The sequence below is a fragment of the Lissotriton vulgaris genome, chromosome 9 (genome assembly GCF_964263255.1).
Source record: "Lissotriton vulgaris chromosome 9, aLisVul1.2, whole genome shotgun sequence".
In the NCBI taxonomy this organism is placed as follows: domain Eukaryota; kingdom Metazoa; phylum Chordata; class Amphibia; order Caudata; family Salamandridae; genus Lissotriton; species Lissotriton vulgaris.
In genome coordinates, this window is record NC_141697.1 from 1184726931 (window position 1) to 1184750702 (window position 23772).

At 48.6% G+C, this 23772-nt stretch overlaps 1 protein-coding gene across 1 annotated transcript in view; it reads right to left on the bottom strand.

The window, feature by feature from the left end:
• Positions 1 to 9380, bottom strand: part of EFCAB12 (EF-hand calcium binding domain 12) — a 103820-nt gene extending 94440 nt beyond the window's left edge. The window contains exon 1 of the mRNA XM_086939237.1: positions 9292 to 9380. The gene's annotated coding sequence lies outside the window, so the exon portion shown is untranslated. The remainder of the gene's footprint in view (positions 1 to 9291) is intronic.
• Positions 9381 to 23772: the final 14392 nt, after the last annotated feature.

Genomic DNA, 23772 nt, shown 5'->3' on the forward strand with positions numbered 1-23772 from the left:
TTTAGGAGGGGGTGTAACAATGGGAAGGAAAGTCGACAGGTGAGTCACTTGTTGTCTTCCTAATGTTTGTGATTGTTGCTTTAAAGAAAGATGGGGGATCAATTTTTGAAGTGCTGCTGTGCATCAATGAGTGTGTTTATTAATAGGAGGTATTATAACCCATTTTCTTGTTACCACGCGGAAGTTATTAACATCCATTGAATAACGTAAAATCAGACCCTCAAAGGATGTGCTTGATAAGACGGGAATGAATTTACAATCCTATGCCTATGTCCATACTCTTAATTCTAAGCTCCCGGGCCACTCCAGGTTATACCTCGACTCCTTGGGATACACCTAGTCTCCTAGACTAAACCTCTAAGACTAAAACTGAAAACCCCTTGGCATAAGACTAAAACCAAACTCCTGAACTACCATAACACTTAATGATGGGATGGAACATCTAAATGCATACATAAAAATGAGTCAACCGATTGAAGTGGTCCACATGAATACCCACCATACACACTGCGTCTAATGGCATGTGTCCTATGTGTGACCGTGGGAAAGTATATGCTTTCTGTGCTGAGAATATAAATCCCCAAGCGATGAGTTTGTGCAGGGATGAAATCACTGACCCCTATAGATAAAACACACCCAGACCCTTGGGAAAGATTGATACCCTCTCTGCAGAACGCACAATCCCTGACGAACTGCTCATACTGCCTATTGGGTAAAACACACTGCCTTTGAGGGATGGTTGATGCTGGCTATGCAGAAGACACAGCAGGTATGGAATTGCAGATGCTTTAAGTGCAAAGCACACATCCCCAGATGAACAGCTCATTCTGTTGTGTAGTTAACTAAAGCAAAACAAATTACTGCTTGCAAACATTCCTTAAAATGTTAACTTGCTTTAAGCAACATTGTTATGAAATGTTGCTTTGAAAATGATGGTAGGTTTATTCTGCTTCGGCAACCATAGTTTTTCTTAAAAACCTTTGATAAATAGCTGAGAAATGTTCTGTTCCACTAAACCACGGGAGTGCATTGTTCCTAAAACACTTTGGCTATGGGTAGAAGATACTACTTATTAGGTGACACCCTTAAAGGTATGAAAACGTTTATTTTAAATGGAGCAATGCTTTCACGAAAAACGTTAATAGATCAATTAAAAGTAATGTGACTAAATGTATGGGCTTTGAAAGTGCAACTATAATATATTAAAATGACAGCTGTGGTTTTCTCCGGTTTCCAGAAGTACAAGGCACACAAATATATGCAGGAACTAATGCCTGTAGAAATCAAGAACCCCAGGGTAACAGATCAAGTATTTTTCAGGTCTGGCGTTAGCCAAGGCTTTTTGCTTTTCTGGTGTTAGCCAAAACCATGTGATTTTACTAAAATCATATGCATAATCGACTTGCTTTCTGCCGGCCCTTTTCATCCACTGGTCTGTCATACACATTTTACCTCCATACAGTGCTGGAACATTTCAGATTGGGGGTCGCTCGAAGCTGCGTGGAAGGACACTGCAGGATCGTGAGGAGTTTGCCTTTGTTTGTCCCTGGGAGGCCAAGTGCTGCGTGTGACGGCGGAGGAAAAAGCGGGACTGCGAGTCCCAGGAACGCCAGCGGCTCGGCTGGCCGCCGCACCTGTTTGACTCTTCCCCTCTGACCCCGCCCCCCCAGCCCAGGTGACCTCTAAATTCACTGGTTATAAGAACAACGAGGGTGACGCGCCACGCGGGCGCGCGCGGGCGGGCGCCGGGCTAAGCCCGGGCAAAGGGCGGGCCGTTTTTTGGCCGTTAGAGGACGGAAGAGACCGGACCGGGCCACCCCCCTGAGGTCCTTCTTCTCGTTCCCTCCCGTTGACTAGTTGACTGCCCAAAAAGTTGGACGATACACCATGGCCAGTCGGGAATCAAGAAGTAAGGCTGCGACTGCAGTCTCTGGTACTATGGACAAATTCCTCTCTAAATTTAACTTGACGGCCAGCAATGGCCCCTTGTTACTTGCAACACTAATAGAGGAGGGTGTAGAAAATAATGGTCTGTGTTCTTCTTCTAGTTTATCAGCCAACACTAGCACTCCGCCAATGCTTGATGCCACCCATCTGTCTTTAATGGACAGTATTGATCAAACTATAGAGTCTGTACTGCAACAGCTCAGGACACCATCATTCACGCAGAGGGATAGGGACACATCACGGGTCATTAGTGATGTGGAGCTCTCCCCTGTCGTGGAGCTGGCACAGCCCGGGGCTCAGGGTAAGGATCCTAATCCATTGGAGCATGCGGGGTGTAGAGCGGAGCCTGTACCAAAACTAAAAAGGAAAAGATCAAGAAAACCCAAAAATGCTAAAAGGGCAAAAACTGATCCCATATTGCCCGTGAGGGAAGATAGTTTAAGTGTCTCTGTGCCATTAGCTTCTGGTAATGATGATCTGGAAGTGCTGGTAACTTCACCCATCCCCTCTGTGCCTGTGCCCCCTGAGCCATTTATCTTCGGCAGGGTTTCCCCTAATAATATAGAACTTCTTATTACCTCGTTTACTGATATCCTTAAGAGCTTTCTAAATCCCCTTGCCCTCAAAATAGACTCAATCGAATCTAGACTAATAGCCCTTGAAAGATCAAGTGCGTGCACTGAGTTTCAGTCTGGGAGGGGAGTCAGTACACTGGTAACACAGGGGCCCACTGCCGGAGCATCCCATTCTCCCCCGACCACACTAGCCATAGTTGCAACCACATCGACAGTTCTCCCTGGGGAAAATATTAACAATAGCGCTATATCGGTGAGCCAAACAGCACCTGTACCACCTCCCAGGTCAGTGCCACCGATACCTGTTCCCAGGAGGTGGAAGCAATTAGCTTCGGCCACTTTACCTAGTCAGGAGAGACCATCCAACGGGATGGATAATGGCTACAAAAGGCCGGATGGCCCAAAAACCAGGCATAAGGCAGTTCATTTACCTCCAGAGGCGGTGGGTTACACTGTAATTTTGATGGGGGCACCTGAGCTCGCTAGCGGCGTAATGGAACCTTATGATTCCTTACGCAACAAGGTAATCAGCTGGCTAAATATTCATAGACCCCTACCACCGCACTTAAAGGGAGAGGTTCTTATGGTCAGAAGGGTCCCATGGGTTGGGAATACCGCTAAGAAAAGTGTGGGGGGCTGTATTATTGTCAGCTTCAGGAACCCCCAGGTAGTCACATATATTTGCAACTGGCTTGGTAATACAGGTAATACAACTATTGAGTTGGTCCCTATCTCACACTTTTATCCAAATGTCCCAACCCACACTGCGAGGAGGGACGAAGGCTGGACACGGGTGGGCTTTGCTGTGGATGGGACAAGATATAGGCCTAGGCATAACATCTTCCCCGGCCAAGTTAATTACGCACATCCCAACAGATACACTTGCCTTGATGAAGTGGATTGACTTTGTAGGGGTGTCCCCTCACAATCCAACGGAAACATTGAGAGTGAATCTGTGGGACAGGGGGCGGTAACTAGTGTGTTGGAGATTCGTAATAGAGACTTGGAACCTCTCCAAGGGAGCATACCAAAGTCCCCCATCACTAGGGGGGTTGCAGTCACCTCACCCCAGAGTCAATCCGACAGCATCCCAACACCTCCAGCCCCGTGTGTCCCTAACACTACCTCTATTTTGCAGCCCACTTTGGAAGCTCCTGCACATCGTCACGCATCTCGACCAGCGGACGATGTAGCGGAAATTCCATTGGGAACAACCGGAGGACAGGCACCAAAAACTTCTACTGAAGTTCTGAAGTTCTTGTCCTGGAACGTGGCGGGTATTGCAAATAAAATCCACACAGTGGACTGGGATCTCCTTGTGGAAAGGAGCGATATCTGTCTCTTCCAGGAGACTTGGGCAAGGGATCCCCTGAGTAGAACGGGCTATGCAGTCTTTGAAATCCAGGCCAGGTGGAGTGGCAGGGTGAGGCCCTCGGGGGGTTTGGCGGTTTGGGTGGCTACTCACATTGGGTGTTCTGCGGAGAGTGTACCTACGTTCTCCCAGGACATCCAGTGTGTGCTTCTCAAATGGCCAAATGCTGTAAATCTGGCAATTATTAATGTATATTCCCGCCCTGTTAGTGTGGCCTTGGAATCACCTACTCTTGAAGACCTATCATCCTTCCTGGGCCAACTTCCGAGTGACTGTAAAATAGTGATGGGCGGTGACTTTAATTGTCACTTTGAATCTCTGGAAGGCTTAAAAGAGGGTGCCATCACCACTAAAGATGATTACTGGGGTGTTCCACCATGTCAATCCCCTCACCCAAAATCCTGGTCCCCTCTTGCAGTTCAAATTACGTCCCTTACTTTAAACTATGCGATAAGGGCTTGCAACGGACGAACTCCCTCCGACAGCCCTTCATTGTGTACCTTTAATAGGAGGGGCCATGAATCGAGGCTGGACTACATTTTTGTTGACATTTCCCTATGGTCCAAGGTCCAGGATTTTAGGATAGTGGCTAGAACAGACAGTGACCACAATGCACTGTTACTAGAAATGAAACACCCTGCCCCTGTTGGCGAGTCTCCATCTTCCAACCCTTGTGGTGACCCTGGGAATTTGGTTCTTATCTCCAACAGACGAAGGGTTAAATGGGGGAAAATAATTAGTGCAGAAGATAATATAAGTAGAATCTATGAAGCAGCACTCCCTAACCTTGAAGAAATGGAGGATTTAATTAATCTGCCCAGACAACCGGATTTTAACGAGCAACTAAGCCAAATCCATGACAACCTGGTGGGAGCACTAGGTGAGGTTTTTTACCCTGTGGTAGCCCCACGATGCAAAAAGACCAGAACCTCAACCTGGTATAACTCCTCTTGTAAAAAGGCTAAAACAGAGCTCATCGCCTCAATTAAAGCAGGCACAGACAGGGGTAGGGTAGTCGAACTCAGGCGGGAGTACAAGGCGGCCTTGGCACTGGCAAGGTCAGAGTGGGACTGGAATCATTGACAGGAGCTCTCCCTAGCACTGGAAGCCAGGGATTTTAAAAAAATGTGGTCCCTGGTTAATTTTGGTACAGGAGAACCTAAAGCTACAGTAGAGCCAAACATTGCACCCTCTGCTTGGGAAGACCACTTTGGTAAACTATATCAAGAGACCGAACAACTCACAAATGATGAAAATGCCCCTGGCGATTTATCCACCTCTGCAGCTGGTTTGGAATTTACCCTTGGGGAGGTGGTGGGCACAATGGAGAGATTAACAATGGGGAAGGCCCCGGGACTGGATAGATTGCCCGGTGATCTTTTCAGACACCATCCGGAGATCTGGGGCCCGTACTTTTTAATTCTTTTCAATGCCATCTTGGGAGGCATGAAGATCCCCTGTACTTGGCTGGGGGCAGAGATAGTGCCCATTTACAAAAAGGGTTCTCCCCTTCTCCCAGCCAACTACAGGCCGATCAGCCTTATAGATGTTCCCCAAAAACTCTTCTCCCGTCTTCTCCTGGACCATCTTATGGATTGGATGGAGGCTAATGAAATTTTGAGCCCACTCCAAGCTGGCTTCAGGAAAAACACGTCCACCATGGACCAGATCTTCCGCCTCGTCCTCCTGTACTGGAAAACGGTGAGGATAGAGGGGGGAGACTGTACATGGTGTTCGTGGACCTGAGGTCAGCCTTTGATATGGTCCCACGCAAGAAACTATGGGAGGTCCTAAAGAAGCTAGGTGTTCCTACACAAATACTGCGTGCCATAATTAGGCTCCATGACAACAACTACGCGCAGGTTAGGTGCGGGAGGGATGGAGCGTTGTCATCAAGGTTTCCTGTTCTCAGGGGGGTGAGGCAGGGTTGTGTCTTGGTGCCAACCCTGTTTTGCCTCTTTGTTAACAGTGTCATATCCCACCTGGACAATGTTAGAGACAATGAAGCCCCCCTTTTGGCAGGCAGGAGGGTGCCAGCTATTATGTTTGCTGACGACACCCTCCTGCTTTCCAAATCTCCGATGGGGATACAAAGGATCCTAGATGGATTTGGTCTCTTCTGTACACAGCATGGTCTAGAGATCAATACCGAGAAGACCAAGTTCATGATCTTTAACCCATCCCTAAAGACCAGACCAAATACCACCTTGGGCGAAGCCAGTTTGGAAAGGGTTACAACCTTCCAATACCTGGGGGTCACATTACATGAGAATCTATCCTGGGACCCCCAAATAGTAAAATCCCGGTTGAAGTTGTGGCAACTTTCAGGTGCCATCCTAAAGGCTGTGAACACTTCCACCTTTAAACCCATAAGCCCGGCGCTAGAGCTTTACAAAACTCAAGCTAAAGCGGCTGCATCCTATGGCAGCGAGCTTTGGGGGTATAAAGTGGGGCGTGATCTGGCCAATGTGGAAAATAATTTTTTAAGATGCCTTTTGGCACTCCCTCATGGTACACCTCTGCTACCCCTAAGATTAGATGTGGGTTTACCCTCTATCGCTGTAGAATTGGAGTCAAAGCCAATAAGATTCTGGCACAGGCTATGGACCACCAGCGAGCTCGCTCATTACAGGCGTGACCTCACCCATGTAATGAGCCTGAATAAGAGCGATAGAATCCCATGGCTGGCCTTTGTTAAAAAGGAATTGTACCTGTTGAAACTGGTTGAACTGTGGGAGGACCCAGAGCAGGGATGTCAAACTATTTCCCGTAAAAAATCTGGTGCTAATCCACAAGGAACATAGTTTGGCTCTTCTTCTGTCCGCCTCTACCAACGGCACCCTGACAAACCCTTTTTTTTAATTTAAGAACTCCTATGAATTCGAAGGTTTTTTTGAGATTATATTCCCCATCCTAGCGAGAAAATTGTTTGTACAGTGGAGGTTAGGCACTCTGCCCATAAAAACCTTCACCTGCAAATGGCTTAAGGGGGGGATAGATCTTGTCCCGGATATAATACACATGACGAGGAGGAAATTCATCTTCTCTTCTTTTGCCCTGCCTACAATAGACCCAGGAAATACTGGCTGGTGCCCTTATGCAGGAACCTGGGATTTAGGTCTTACCTGTTTGCATATAGAATTTTAAAAACAAGCACCTTGCCCCATATTGTATTTTCAGTGGCTAAATTCATTATGGCTATGTGGCAGATAAGGAAAAAACTATTACAGGCCTAAATGTAGAACTCATGAATGTTTCTCTTAATCAGAATTATGCTTTTTAACCCTGAAACTATTCCTCCTAAATCATGTAATTGATCTTTCCAATCCATTTTTTATCTCTGGTACAACATGAAAGCTATTTTTACTTACTGTATTTTAAAAATGTAATGTGTTTTTCTAATGTGGATGTATAAATGTATTTTGTATGAATCTTTTATGGTCTTAAGGACCGAAATAAAGAAATTTTGGATTGGATTGGATTGGATTGGGGGTCTTGCCATCAATGTTAGGTCACTGGAGTCATAGGGATTCTGAAAACTTTCAGCATCACACAAAGAACAAGTGTAGCAAATGAGCGAAGCCCCTTGAGCAGGAGAGTGGTAAGGTATAGCATGTTGCGGGTGGTTCATTTTGGAGCACACTGTCACAAATATATTACTAAAGCATGGCGTTCAAGTGGACAGACAACACATTTTCCATTGAAATGACTACTAAATTTGAACAAACATGTAGTTTTATAGATATACCTATGTACCGCAGCAACAACTTGTTGACATCAGGTTTCAGCAAATAATTATCATTTGCACATCACTAAGTAAAGTGTCTTGATCCTATTACAAACATGTTAAACGATTAAGCAGCAATTTGCAAAAAGACATAGCCTGACATTTGACCTTTGTCTCTTAAAGTACAGTGAATGTGTCAAGATAGAAACATGGTTTAAAATTAACTTTATTGTTCATTCACCTTCTGAACTCCAGCATGGTTATTTCTGCGGCAGCACCCTCCCTGCCCCTACTTCCAAAGCCTATGCTACAGCATACAGCATGGGCAAGTGGATAAGCCCCCTTCAGCTATTGGTTAACTTTGCTGTGAGGGACAGGATTCTGCTCTTTTACAAGGAGCACATCCACACTCAAGGTAGTTGTTAGAGAAGTCGACCTCGAAGTTGGGTGTTAGACCTGTCAGCCCTAGGGTGGTCTTTCCCTGTGAACTTCAAGTAACCAACATCCAAGGGCGCAGAACCACCCAAGCGACAAGAAAACTGCTTTCCTGTGACCAGAGACTCCTGGGGGATCGACCAGGTACTGGACTGTGCTGCCCTGCGCACTCACTGCCCTCATCGGGGACCATCTGCCCCCCCCTGACTGAACTGCTCTGTGGTCCCTGCTGAACTGGGGGAGAAACGCTATAACCTGCTTCCCCCTGACCAGCGCTGTACATCCTCCTGCCTGCCCTGAGCTAACTGTGGTCCCGTGGGTCAAGCGCTGTAAGCCTGAGGCACTTTTCCCCTCAGAGATCATCCTGCCGGCAGTCGCCCCAGGCGCTCTCCTGAGCCTGCTTATTTGGCCCCGTGTAGCGCTGCGGCGCCTGGATTGAGCCTCCGCAAGGCGCTGCTGTTTCCCCCACTCACCGCTGCAGCCCGGGGCTGTGCGTGCCGTCTGAGGCACCTGTGGAGGCCTGGCGCCCATCGCGGCGCTCGCGCCGCCCCCGTGACTCCCCTGAGGCGCGCCTGCCCTGCCGTTGCGTGGCGACCGTCACCGGCCTCATCTGCCCCCTCGGCGGCCCCCGTGTGTGTGGCCAAGGCACTGCTGCAGCACATTTAACTGGGGAGTACCGGCTCTTCCCAGGAGCAAACAGACACTCTAAATTGTGAGTGCCTTCACTTCTATATTTCCATTTTAAAACACTGGGGAATACTTTTGTCGTGACAAAACACTGTTATGTACTTGTCCAAGCCGAATCGCTGGTAAAATGGGATCCTGAGAAAATCTACTATTTGTATATATGTGTATATAGAGATAACTCTAACCACTAGTATATTTAGTAGACCTTTGTACTCACTACCATTCCTATGTGATTCTTAGAGTTTATCCATTTGTATCTCTTCCTTGAGTGACTTTCCAACTTGTAAGTTTGCAAATTGTTCTATTTGTATCTCTTCCCTGTGTGACTTTACAACTTGTACATTTGCAATTTTTTTTTCCTGTTTGTATATTTTTATGTAACTCATGTAATCCTAAATCCTTATATATCGCAACTGGTTATTTTGAAAAGCGCTCTGACATCTTCGGGTAATGTTCGCGCTATAGAAAATCGCATTAAATAAATAAATACATTTGTATTTAGGAAGGCGTCAGAGGGTTTTTTCGGTATGGGGGGGCTGGTTGGGTACCTGTCTCTGATGCTGGACTCAAGTTCCAAAACACTTCCAGAAAACTGCTACAAATTTGCACCCGAGGACTCCGCGGTTCATCCTCGCGATTAGAGTGTTACATCCGGTCACCATGGCAACTGGTCCAGCCTTCAGCCATAGTCCCGCCCAAACAAGGCCTCTCCCGTCTGTCAGAACATCATGCAGGGCGGGTTAATGACGTCATAAAAGCACAGAAGACAATGAAACTGTCAGAGAGGGGTTAATTTTCATACGTCGCTAGCGTAAGCCATCTACGTTTGGGAGAGATTACTTTGCTGGTAGATAAGTGGCAGGTTTGTCCGATCTAACATGGCTGCAGGCGTACGTGCTTACAAACACGGCAGCGATGGAGGCGTAAATGAGCTTGATTACAGTCATAATAGTTTCGTATAATGGGAGCGCTTCCAAATCAAGACGTGGTCAGCGCCATCTAGTGTCCGTGGATGGCAGAGCATTCTAGGCTGCCAGAAAAAACACTAATGCTTTCCAGGCCTAGTAAGCATTAAGGAAGGGGCTTCTTGAGGCCAGAGCTGGGAACTAATCTATTTATTTCGCAATACATCATGTTCCAGACCGTTCTGAACAACAGCAACTGCTGTTCATTTAACTAGCCGTAAACGTCAATGTTAGCCGCTTCTCCAAAATGCCATGCTGTGCATGATATTTGCAATTCTGAGCTTTCATTTAAAAACAAGCATTGGAAATGCAATAGGTCTCGGATTTATTTGAGTTAGAGCTAATGGCATTGTAAATGGCAATGTCTTTTCGCCATGTGTTATGGAGTGTATGCATGTGGTGTGTACTGGAATTATGTGGGTTGGATTGGAATTGTAGCAATGGTGGCATGCTGCGCTTTAGATAAATATGTTTAAAAGTAAAGTGCACCATACTGCGATTGCTACAATAGTTAATTGTGGATGCGTTAACAATTGATGTGTGCACAGATGGCTGGTGGTGTGTGTGCTTGGTGGAAGCGCGCACTGACGGCTGGTGGTGTGTGTGCCTGGTAAAAGCGTGCACAGACGGCTGGTGGTGTGTGTGCCTGGTGAAAGTGTGCACTGGTGTGTGCGCCTGGTGAAAGTATGCACTGACGGCTGGTGGTGTGTGTGCCTGGTGAAAGTGTGCACTGATGGCTGGTAGTGTGTGTGTGTTTGGTGAAAGCGTGCACTGACGTCTGGTGTTGTGTGCCCGCTGAAAACGTGCACTGACAGCTGGTGGTGGTGTGTGTGTGTGGTTGTGTGTGTGGTGGTGAGTGTGTGGTGGTGAGTGTGTGGTGGTGAGAGAGTGGTGGTGAGAGTGGTGTGTGTGTGTGTGCGGTCTTATGTGTCTGGTCTTATGTGTGTGTGTGTGTGTGGTGGACTTAGTTTGAGTGTTCGTACCCTGCACACTCACACACTGCCCCTACACACACACTGCTCACCCTGCACACTCACACACTGTTCACCCTGCACACTCACACACTGTTCACCCTGCAAACTCACACACTGTTCACCCTGCACACTCACACACTGTTCACCCTGCACACTCACACACTGTTCACCCTGCACACTCACACTGTTCACCCTGCACACTCACACTCTGCACTCACACTCTGCACCCACACTCTGCATCCACTCTCTGCACTCACTCACACTCTGCACTCACTCACACTCTGCACTCACACTCTGCACTCACTCACACTCTGCACTCACTCACACTCTGCACTCACTCTGCACTCACACTGACTCTGGACTCACACTCACTCTGCACTCTCACTCACTCTGCACTCTCACTCACTCTGCACTCACACTCACTCTGCAACCACACTGCACTCACACTCACTCTGCACTCACACTCACTCACTCTGCACTCACTCTCACTCTGCACTCACTCTCACTCTCACTCTGCACTCACTCTCACTCTGCACTCACATTCACTCTGCACTCACACTCTCTCTGCACTCACACTCACTCTGCACTCACACTCACTCTGCACTCACTCTCTGCACTCTCCTCTCACTATGAGATTGTTCTTCAAGTTGGCAGGTATGAAATGCAGGTGTGATAAAACTTCACCAGCTCCTCCTTGAAGCCACAGGTGGCCTTACAGTGGCCTCAGGGCTTTAAGTGGGATGAAAAAATTGGGGAGTTCTCTCAAAGGGGTGTGTCCGTTCTAATTTAGAGCGTGACTTGAAACACGTAATCTTAAAATCTGTGCTTACCATAGTGTGACTCCCAGCTGGCATTTTGCTGCTTCTGACTGCATCCAGATATATAATACAGCAAGTAACATTACCCCTACAACAAGCCAGGACTATTGGCTTTGTCAATGGTTGTTAGTTGCAGAAGATAAATAAGCAAAAACTTTGGCTTCGTTGTATAGAACATTGAAAATGCGTCAGGTCTGAAATGATGAGACTGTGAACGAAATATAACGAGTCTTTTCGAAGTTACATCAAAGGCAGAGCTAAGATGTATTTTTCACCCTGAGGGTAAAAATGGAGGGATCTCAGCACCTGCTTTTTACAACTGCCGGTGCAGAGCACCGGCAGGACCCGGCTCACTTAAAGCCGTGAGTGGTCTCATTCACATACATACTACGCTGTGCTTTCTACGCTCTGAAAAACAAACCCCACACCTCAAGAGGAGGCGGGGATTCCAAGGAAATCGCAAAAGTCTTACTTCCTACTGGTCAGAGTGGTTATGTTTCCTGTTCCCTGTGAAGCTCTCCGGTGAATCTGGCTTTGTCCACAGTTTATAAATATCATTATCGCAATATTGAATATTCATCTCCATGCCTGTAATAAAAATTAAAATTAAAAATACAGATCCACGCAATAAGCACTACAGATATATTTTAAAAGGCAGCCGCCTTTTATTGGTATTTATCGTGTCATCTGCTATTTCTGAAGAATGCACGAGCCAGCGTTCCAGCACAGCTCCAATTTCCTCCAGCACGGAAGGCATTGCATGTCAGTGAGGGATTTAATTTGCACAGTGGGCGCTGCCGGGTTCTATCTCCTGCAGACGCTCAATTACTCCCTCCCGACCTGGCGCCCCTCGGTAAGTGCGGCGGGCACGGCCTCACTCACCTGCCATCCTGGGGGGGTGGGGGCAGTGATGAGCTGTTCCCTAATGTGCACGGAGGGCCATATTTCCACTTTTCACAGCCATAAATACCTGCGCGCCGGCTGCAGGAATTATAGCTCCTCTCGGCCCCGCTGTCTGCACAGTATTAAAAATGTGTGCGTAATATGGAGTGTTGAAAGGGAGAGGCCATTTCTGCACAGAGGTCAGAAATTGAGTTTTCTTCCCAGATGAGCATTTATTTACATACCAGCCCTAAAGCACCTATGTGTGATTTTTTTTCTGACACGTCGAGGTGTAGAATGCTGTGGCTCGTCGCCTGCCGTCAACATCAAGTCTTTTCCCGCCGTGCCAGCCTTTCAATGCTAAAAAGAACCGGAGCCGCGCTTTTAAAATGTGTCATATGTCAACTTTTACGAATTCATTTTTGGCTACTGTTTTCTCCTCACCTCACAAACCTTAGATATCAAACATTACCCATCCAGATCCATTGCTGGGTACAGCTCATCTCCTCCATAGCTCTCCCCCAGGGCTTTAGGCAGGATGAAACAAGCTGATAACGAGACCTACAAAAGAAGCTCGAGTGGTGCCAGGCGCGCGCCACTGCGACCGAAGAGCAGAGAGTAGCCGGAGGCATCTGAAAAATGCACGGCGAAGAGCGGGACGGTTCGTGGAGGCACGTCTGCGCTGCAAGGGGGCCTGGCCACGAGAGCACACAGCAAAAAATGGTGCACGCGCGCCTGGCATCTATCTTCAATTACCGCGGGCACTGACAGCTGGTAATTGAAGAAATATGCCCTTCTTCTGCGTGTGTCCGCACGGAATATGCACTAGGCGGAGCAACTCTAACGCCTATGGCCTATTGCGTGCTGGCTTGTAAAAACACAAGCATGCGAGGCCCAATTGCCATGCAGCTGCCAAAAATAACCAGCAAAAATCACGAGCTTTCTGGAATTCGGTAGGTAAGATTTTTGAAGCCCTCAGAAAAGGACTCTTAAGCCACGCCCACTTCGTGGGACGTAGACCGAGCCCTAAAAACAGCACAGTGTGGCATTGCAGAGCTTACTTGCTTTATTTAGTCCAAGTAACGTTATGTTATCACAACTTCTATAGCGCACTACTACCCTTAGGAGTCTAGGCACTTAACGTGCCTGTTCAATCAATCAATCAAAGATATTTATAGAGCGCACTACTTACCCGGAGGGTCTCAAGGCGCTGGGGGGGGTGGGGGGAGTGTGCTGCTACTGCTCGAAGAGCCAGGTCTTCAGCTTCTTCCTGAAGGAGAGGTGGTCTTGGGTCAGGCGCAGGTCGGTCGGGAGGGAGTTCCAGGTCTTGGCGGCCAGGTAGGAGAAGGACCTTCCTCCTGTTAATGATTTGTTAAAAGATAGCCTAGGTCAATGTGTGTAATGTAATTGGGATAGCCAATATAATAGTACAATGTGTCCCTGTGAACATGAAAATCACTATCCAAAGTGTCATAATACAAGTGTGCACGTTAAGTACAAATTATTATGTGTTTTTCTTAACAAACTACAAACACAATTAAAGGAATTAGGAAAATATCAAATTCTTGTTTGTTCTTTTGAGGCCTCCGCTGCCCTTGACGACAAAAAACAAATAAGAATTTGTCAGTTGATGTTGTCTAATACAAGATCTTGTGATACATCTTGGTGTGGATAAGAAGTTTCTTCTGGCATTGTTTGCATACAGTGAAGTTGATTGATTAATAAGAATTTAATTGAATGACACCAATGAGAACCACTGTGATTGAAAAAGTGTTTCTGGCCCAGGTTCCCATGGGCTTATGAAGGGCAGCTCTTGTACTTTATAAGTACTCCCGTGCAGGTGGATAATTTAGTAACATAAATTGACAACAAGCATTTACAATGCAACGGTTTCGCCTTTGGAAAAGTTAGAGCTATGGGCATTGTAAATGACAACATTTTTATTTATGTTTTGGCTTTGAAAACATAAATAAATGGCATTGTCATTTACAAAGCCAATAGCCTAATCTCTCGCAAATGCGACACCTATTGCATTTGCACCAACACACACACACAAAACCGGCAACAGAGGCACACACAAAACCGCATTGCAAGCAGGCAACAGAGGCCCACACAAAACTGCATCGCAAGCAGGCAACAGAGGTACACACAAAACCGGGTCGCAAGCAGGCAACAGAGGCACAAACTGGATCACAAGCAGGCAACAGAGGCACACACAAAACCGGGTCGCAAGCAGGCAACATAGGCACACACAAAACCGGACTGCAAGCAGGCAACAGAGACACACACAAAACCGGACCGCAAGCAGGCAACAGAGGCACACACAAAACCGGGTCGCAACCAGGCAACAGAGGCACACACAAAACCGGACCACAAGCAGGCAACATAGGCACACACAAAACTGGACCGCAACCAGGCAATAGAGGCACACACAAAACCAGGTCGCAACCAGGCAATAGAGGCACACACAAAACCGGACCGCAAGCAGGCAACAGAGGGACACAGAAAACCGGACCGCAAGCAGGCAACAGAGGCACACACAAAACCGGACCGCACGCAGGCAACAGAGGGACACAGAAAACCGGACCGCAAGCAGGCAACAGAGGGACACAGAAAACTGGACCGCAAGCAGGCAACAGAGGCAAGGACCAACCTCCTTTAAGCTTAGGATGTCAAGATGAAATAGGAAGGTCTTATATACCTTCTGGTAGTGCCGGGCACTTAAAAAATACTGGAAAAAAGTGGGGGGAACGTATCTGACATTGTGGAATATACAATGTTCCCACTCCGAAAGATATATTTTTTTAAATATCCTAGACCAGACTGACATAGATACCATAAGGCCTTCATTTGATTGGGGCTTATTATTGCTGAGAGATTTTTGCACAGACGCGCAGGACGACTGTAGGGTTCTGGAAATACGCATTTATGAAACGAGGGGCTGTCACCATCTACACTATCGTGCATGTGGCAGGTGGAGGAGAGGTTAGAGACTGAGATAGCACCTCTATTGATTATAAATATTTAAGAACTGTGCTGTCAATCTCTGTATGCTATGACCAGGCTCGTGCATGGTAACTTGATATTGCTGTATATGTGTATCAGATTTTTAACAAAATTTACTTTGTATACCTTTAAAACACTAAGAAAAACAGTTGTTAAAAAAAGAGCGTAGCTAACAGAGTGTGTAGAGATCTGTGTACGGAGCTGTTGCAGAAAGAATCTCCTCCCAGTATGGTTTCTGGCTCATTGTGTGATGCACATTGCTATAAAGTCGACATGCCTAGGTGAGGTCGGCCAGTCTATAGGTTGAAGGGTTGGTTAGATGCCCTTATTTGGCCAAATGGGGAGGCGCTTGTTGTTGGAAGAAACGCTGTACCCAGGCACTGACAGCCAGACACAAGCGGCTGTCGTTGGGAGGGACCGGCGGGGTCAGAGAGACACGAGAAGTCAGTGGGGCTGGGGCAGTCAATGCGGTCACTGCACGTGCAGCGGAGCAGGCAACGCGGCGCAGGGCTAGTGGGGCCCGCACTCACAGGGATGGGGCTCTGACCTGGTGGAGACTAATTAGCTCACCTACGGGAGTTACCCCACAGCCTAATGTATAGTCAAAGCTGAAATTCATGCTTTGCTACACAGGCTAGCTTTGAGAGTCTGTATATGTGAACAAAGCACGTATTCATTTCTTATGCAAACATTTCATGTCTCATGTGAAGGTTTATGGGAATGCGTGAGTTGCCACAAAGAATAATGTATGCATTTATAAACATTTAAGCATCAGCCCATTATGAAATAACCAGTGGCTCCTTGTTTGCATGACAGTTAAAGATATTTCAGGGAAGCCACAGATTGCCATTAAAGCTAGTAGCGTTTGTCTTTTAAACGTAACACTAATCTCTGGGATGTCCTGTAAAATCAAAGGCAATTAATTGTGCTAGAGACGAGTAGAAATTCGGATGCGGAGCACTAAGACCGTGCCATACTTTCATTCTGGGAGCCCTTTCCTGGTGTGCTGTATAGAAACTATACTTCTGCATTAGTGGTTGAAGTGCCTGCCGCGTTTAGCGCACGAGCCCGACTTTAAAAAAAAACTAAAATAAATTTTGAACAGGTTAAAATCTTATTGATTTTACTTTTTTTTATAAATCGCTTCTAAGTTTTCCACGTGTTATGGGGCGGGAGGAGAGACAGGCATAAGGAGAAAGGGAGTCTGATGAATGGGAGGAAAGCAAGGGAGAGATGCAGGAAACGAACGAGGGTCAGGGGGTGGGGGGACTTTAGCACAACGACGGTCACTGGGTGAGGAGGGGACACGAGCACAACGAGCAACAGGCCACAACAGGGGTTTTCATCTGAAACAGAATTAGCCCCTAGTTGTGATCAGGGTCAAAAGTAGTACTGGAGTCACCGAACTCTGATTACCCCACTGCGACTGCAGGTAAACCCTGTGTGAAAATATGCAAAAGCTGGAGCAGCAACGACGGTCAGGGGGTGGAGGGGCTTAGACACGAGCACAACGAGGGTCAAGGGGGTGGGGGGGACTCGAGCACAACGATGGTCAGGGGGGTGGGGGGGACACGAGCACAACAAGGGTAAGGGGGTGGGGGGACTCGAGCACAACGAAGGTCAGGGGGTGGGGGAGGACATGCACAACGGGCAACAGGCCACAACAGGGGTTTTCATCAGAAACAGAATTAGCCCCTAGTTGTGATCAGGGGTCAAAAGTAGTACTGGAGTCACCGACCTCTGATTACCCCACGGCGACGTGCAGGGTCCAAAAAATCGCTGACAGCGCATCTGGCGTGGTCAGTGTATGTACCAGAGTACTGGTGTGTGCGTCTTTATTTGCTAGCCGCCCAAAAGTCCATGCCACCACACTCCTCTCACATAGTAAGATATTGTAAAGGTTGTCATGTCCGCTCGCAGTCTCACGCGTCACACTTTACTGATCAGTTTAACAAAAGACAAGTAATCCTGCTGAACGTCGGCGCGGTTTGAAAATTAAAATTGTAAATGTTGCAGCAGCATAAAAGAGGGATTGAGTCGGAATGTTATTTCTTAGCCCAGACAAAGTCGCTGCTGGAAATAAAAGTTCTCCGCCCAGTCGCATTTCAAAGAGGCCGGTTTTGAATGTGCTGTCTGATTCGTGCCCCACCTGACCAGCCTCTGCTTTATCAGGCCCCGGCCAGCTCTGCACTGCGCCAGGCTATTGTTGGCGCAGACGTTTCGGAACAGGGCTGCACGTGGCCGGGCACCGGCTGACGCTGCCGGGGAGGCTTTGAATTACTTTGTGAGGAGGCTGCTGCCTGCAGTGGAGACGAGGGAATAATAGCCCAGCCTGAGAAAAGAACAGGCAGATGTGCAGCAGTGTGAGCATTGGCCGCGGCGAGGAATAATGAATGGAGAAACCGCAGAGGGCAACGGGGAGGGAAGAGGACAGCAAGGGGGAGAGACGCCGAGAGATGGAAGTGGGGGCAGAAGAGAGAGTAAGAAAGCAAGATCGAGAAGCAGCCACTGGCACCCTTCAATGACTGCAGCACACATAGGCAGCTGGCAGCGCATTCCTCTGAGAGCCAGCGGGACCCGCAGGCAGATAAAGGGAGGGCGCGTTTATACGCGCTGGCAGCAGCCGAGGGAAAGGGGGCCAGTGAGGGCACAGAAAGAAAGAATACTTTTAGAAACAAGCATTACGGGCAGAGCTCACTCTCCTGGGGGATACAGAGCAGGGGCTGAAATCACTCTCCACCGGGCGCCATCTTCAAAGAAATGCCCAAAACAAACCTTTAAAAAAACCACAAAAAAAAACGCAGCAATGACGATCGCAAAGGGGCGGAGAGCGAAAAAAATCGCCGGAACGCCCACGAATCTGCTCCGTGAATGACGGACAGATTTCTCTTCCAATGGCTAGCCTCCATTTATGGAGCTAGCCAATGGAAGAGAGAGGAGGGACAAAGCCAGTACTGTTGTACCATAAGATTTCACCTGCGCGAACGCTGCTGCGCAGCGGATCGCCAGGCGAAACCTAAAAATGACATTATGTTGCCATTCACCAGCTTAATAGTTCCTCCACTTTTTTGTTTTTACTAAATCTTGCTATCTGTTCCAATGTTAGCATACATGCTGGTGCTGTGCGGCATCTTTACACAGTGAACTCTCTGCAGGACTTTTAAGTGGCATGAAACAGTTGAGGGGGCTCTAAAAGGGGCACGGACTATGAAATTAAGGGCGTGGCTTAAACACAAACTGCATTTCTGTTATTTTCATAGAGTGCCATCCAACCAGTATTTTGGTGCCTCCATGCAGGGATTTAAGTGGGCCGGGTCTCACCGGGTTTGAGCATTGGCAGTTTTTAGGTTTCGCCTAGCGGAAGCTGCGCTCTGCGCAGCTTTTCCGCGCAGGCGAAATCCTGTTGAGAACCGTAGTGTGGCTTTGGTTCGGCCCTCGTCCGTGATTGGCTGGCTCCGTAAACGGAGCCTTGCCATTGGACGAGGGGCCTGTCCGTCAATGCTGGACCAGACACGGGGGCGTTCCCGACATTCTTTGGCTTTTGCCGACGTCACGGGACGCCGGGAACGCCCCCGTGTCTGGTCCGGCATTGCCGGCACTTCTGCGAGGCTCCCGAGCGAAGGAGGAGCCCCGGGGAAAGAGCATGTCCCGCCTCGGAACGAAGTCCAGGTGAGTCCGCCTCCCTCCCGAAGTCCGCCACGTTTCCCGCCTCCCTCCCGACGTCCGTGACCTTTCCCGCCCCCCTCGTCCTCTCCCGCCCGCGCCCCCCCCCCCCCCAGCCCTGTGGGAGGCACTAGGACCCAGGGCCTGCTCGATCCCCGTTCGGGGGTTTCTTCAGCCGGCCGATCCTATTTTTAGAATTCTCCAGCATTCACATTTCTTTCTCAGATAACAAATCTCACCACTTGAATTGAAGTATTAATTCAGACAGTCATTCGTCTACGAGCACTTACGGGGAGTGTAGCAAAGTAAAACCGCAACTAGGTGGCACTTCAATCACCTCTCTGTTGTCCGGGCTACAGCAGCTCTCATCCTACTACGGCCTCATCACCGCACGTGGCCCTAGCCCTGCCTCCTCAGCACCGTCCAGGAGACTTGAACCACAGCAAGAGGGGGGGGACTTGAACAACTGAGGGTGCGGTGCAAAGAGGAACTGCCGGCAACGCTTCACAGGTAGCCACCCGCATACAAGACAGAAATGAGGGTGCAGGAGTTACGTGGTGCTCGTGGTAATCACACACTTCCGGAACACACAGTCCTCACGAGACGAGGTAATAATACTGGGCACTGCAGTTAATACACCAATGCGTGGACAATTGGTAGCTCCCTCGGGCTGCTTCACACCCTACAGCTGCAGGGCTTGCACAGGTGAGGCTGCTTTCTCCGCCATGGGCGAAGAGGTGCACTCTCCGAATCACAAAGCAGGGCCCTCAGAGAAATCTGCGCAGGGACTGCAACCACTCACAGCTGCGGCCTCTGTAACGTGCGCCACCCTCCTAGCACACAGGCAGCACGGGTACTGGCGCACTCACCGTATCTCCTTCTCACCAGAACGACTCCAAGCAGTGCAGGACATGAGAATGCGGGTGCAGGCATCCTGGAAATCTGATGCGGCATCTGGCCCTCGCCTTCCCAGCTGGCCAGTCGTCGTACCTCCCTGCACCTCACGCTTCATGGCAGGAAGAAAGACATCACCCCTGCACCGCGACTGCCGGATACAAGGCTGCAGAGGCGCTTCAAGCAATCATGCATCGGCGCTAGCCAGCACTCTGAGCTGCACTTTTGCCGGCACTTCTGCGAGGCTCCCGAGCGAAGGAGGAGCCCCGGGGAAAGAGCATGTCCCGCCTCGGAACGAAGTCCAGGTGAGTCCGCCTCCCTCCCGAAGTCCGCCACGTTTCCCGCCTCCCTCCCGACGTCCGTGACCTTTCCCGCCCCCCTCGTCCTCTCCCGCCCGCGCCCCCCCCCCCCCCCAGCCCTGTGGGAGGCACTAGGACCCAGGGCCTGCTCGATCCCCGTTCGGGGGTTTCTTCAGCCGGCCGATCCTATTTTTAGAATTCTCCAGCATTCACATTTCTTTCTCAGATAACAAATCTCACCACTTGAATTGAAGTATTAATTCAGACAGTCATTCGTCTACGAGCACTTACGGGGAGTGTAGCAAAGTAAAACCGCAACTAGGTGGCACTTCAATCACCTCTCTGTTGTCCGGGCTACAGCAGCTCTCATCCTACTACGGCCTCATCACCGCACGTGGCCCTAGCCCTGCCTCCTCAGCACCGTCCAGGAGACTTGAACCACAGCAAGAGGGGGGGGACTTGAACAACTGAGGGTGCGGTGCAAAGAGGAACTGCCGGCAACGCTTCACAGGTAGCCACCCGCATACAAGACAGAAATGAGGGTGCAGGAGTTACGTGGTGCTCGTGGTAATCACACACTTCCGGAACACACAGTCCTCACGAGACGAGGTAATAATACTGGGCACTGCAGTTAATACACCAATGCGTGGACAATTGGTAGCTCCCTCGGGCTGCTTCACACCCTACAGCTGCAGGGCTTGCACAGGTGAGGCTGCTTTCTCCGCCATGGGCGAAGAGGTGCACTCTCCGAATCACAAAGCAGGGCCCTCAGAGAAATCTGCGCAGGGACTGCAACCACTCACAGCTGCGGCCTCTGTAACGTGCGCCACCCTCCTAGCACACAGGCAGCACGGGTACTGGCGCACTCACCGTATCTCCTTCTCACCAGAACGACTCCAAGCAGTGCAGGACATGAGAATGCGGGTGCAGGCATCCTGGAAATCTGATGCGGCATCTGGCCCTCGCCTTCCCAGCTGGCCAGTCGTCGTACCTCCCTGCACCTCACGCTTCATGGCAGGAAGAAAGACATCACCCCTGCACCGCGACTGCCGGATACAAGGCTGCAGAGGCGCTTCAAGCAATCATGCATCGGCGCTAGCCAGCACTCTGAGCTGCACTTTACAGGTGGCACGGCAACTCCACTTCACATGAGGCAGGGTCAGCGCGCCCCTCCTCCACAGGAAACGGCCGCAACGGCAGCACAGAGCCCACGAGCACCTCCGGGCCGGCCTCATCGAGCTGTCTCTCCTCTCCTGCCAGCAGAAACACCGTCAGCTGCAAGCAATCACAGGCACCCTCCCCAGCAGCAGACCGCCGCAGGCAGCACAGTGGAAGCACGGCCACAGACCGCCCAGCAGGAACGCCGCAGGAGGCAAACAAGAACAGACCCGCTTCGTCGCCAGTGTTATATCGGTGGACTCTAGGCCCACATGCTGTTGAAAGCAACATAAACCGACACCGGAGACCTAGTTGCTGGTAATGGCCACAAGTACGCGCACTCGGGCTTCTTTATTAGCAGGGCCCCTAATTGGTAGCACCTGTGTTGGATGGGTGTAGGTGAGTGTGGGGCCAACCCTCGAGGGAGTGGCTAGCAAAGCATTCAACCGTGTCCAACAGGACACAACACCCGTGTTTTAGTAATGTTGCCATCACCAGACTTCTAGTGCTGTTGTAAACAGGGATGTAAATCATGTAAACTCGTCACATCGCTTTAGACAGCGCAGGAAATCAGTGGCTGCGCAACACAAAGAACGTGGGGGGGTAGGTAATCAATTGAAAGTCCCATTAAGAGAATCCAGTCTTAAGAAAATAACATAAGAGTGTGGTTAGTATGACAGTGTACCAACTCCATTCTAAATTGGATGTGAATATATTTTATGTTTTATTATACCTGGACCTTACATTGAAATTTCTTTGTTACCCTATTTACTTACATTTTCTTTCAAAGGCAATGGTTCTGTTCACTTTTAGCAGCAGATGTCGATGGACTACAGTTCGCTAAATGTCCGGAATGTGAACATTTGGCTTCTAGTGCCCTGTAGACCGTAGTTCCCACAATCTCTTGTGCAGAGACCCTCGTCCTCCAGTGTCAAAGAGCTCATAAATTCACAGGCCCGGAGATTGCCCTTTGTACAGTTAACATCATTGGGACTCTATGCCTGTTGTTCTAATTTGCATAGATCATTATTCTTTCTAGAGTGGAATGTCCTGCTGCATTCCACTCTAGAAAGTGCTTCCATTGGGATGCACGAGGCATCAGAAAAGTGCAAATACTGAAAAGTATATTAAATCATTGTTTTCAAGTTACCTCTATCTCCTGTGTGCGCTATATGCAGAAACCCATCCTTTGTTTTGTTCCAGTATTGGCAAATCCAGAAGGACTAGCTTTAATGTGCTGAATAGCATTTGTGTATGCAACGCATGCAAACTGTGTTTGTTCGGGCCTGTATTGGCTCATTTAAGCCAGACCTATTGGTGTTGACAGTACTTATTTTTAGTTGCTTCTGCTACACTTATGTTCACAACTCATCCTGTACTAAGATGGTTTTAGGTTTGCACTGCTCCAACAATTTACCTTCTGCTTCATTGCTGATCTGCTTTCTCCTTGGGCTTGATGTAGTGGTTACAGTATAAAGCTGTTCTGCTGGCACAATAATAGTTTTCTTTGAGCCGTATAAATTAATCGAATGGAATGTCGCCTTAGTAACTATAGATCACTTTACTCCACTCAACGTACCTTCACACAAACGAGGCAAAATGAGATGGAAACATTAAAATAATCGGTATGGGGGTTCATATGTCATCTTTAATCTGCCGAAAATTTTTCACTTTTTCGGTGGTACTTCCATAGAGGGCAGTGGGGTGCTATGTTTGTGTACAAATGGTGTCTCTGCAGTAATATGCCCTGATTAGGGTGAGGTGGGGTGGGGAGCAAGAAGGGGGAAGGAAAGGAGAGAATCAGGTGCTAGAAAAGTTTACGCTATATAAAACTGCATTAAGTAAAATAAATACTTGCACCCATTCACAGCATTATCTGAAAAAGTGTGGGCAGAAGGTGAGGTGGGGAGCTAGAAGGGGGAAGGAAGGGAGAGAATCGGGTGCTAGAAAAACTCGAGGAAGATTACTTCATATAATTCTTTTACACATTGTTTTATTTTATTTTAATTGTAACGGATCTTTGTGCAGTGTGCAGAGTAGTGAGTGTGCAGAGTAGTGAGTGTGCAGAGTAGTGAGTGTGCAGAGTAGTGAGTGTGCAGAGGGAATAGGGAGTGCAGAGGGAATAGGGAGTGCAGAGGGAATAGGGAGTGCTAGGCACTGCAGAGGAACTGCAGAGATTAAGCTAATGGCAATGTAAATGACACTGCCATTTATTTATCCATTTTCAAAACCAACACATAAATACAAATTTTGTCATTTACAATGCCAATAGCTCTAACTTTTCCAAAGGCGAAACCATTGCATTGTAAATGCTTGTTTAAATGGGACCTCGAAAGGGTCTCTATCAAGCTCTGTTTTATGCCCTGGCAC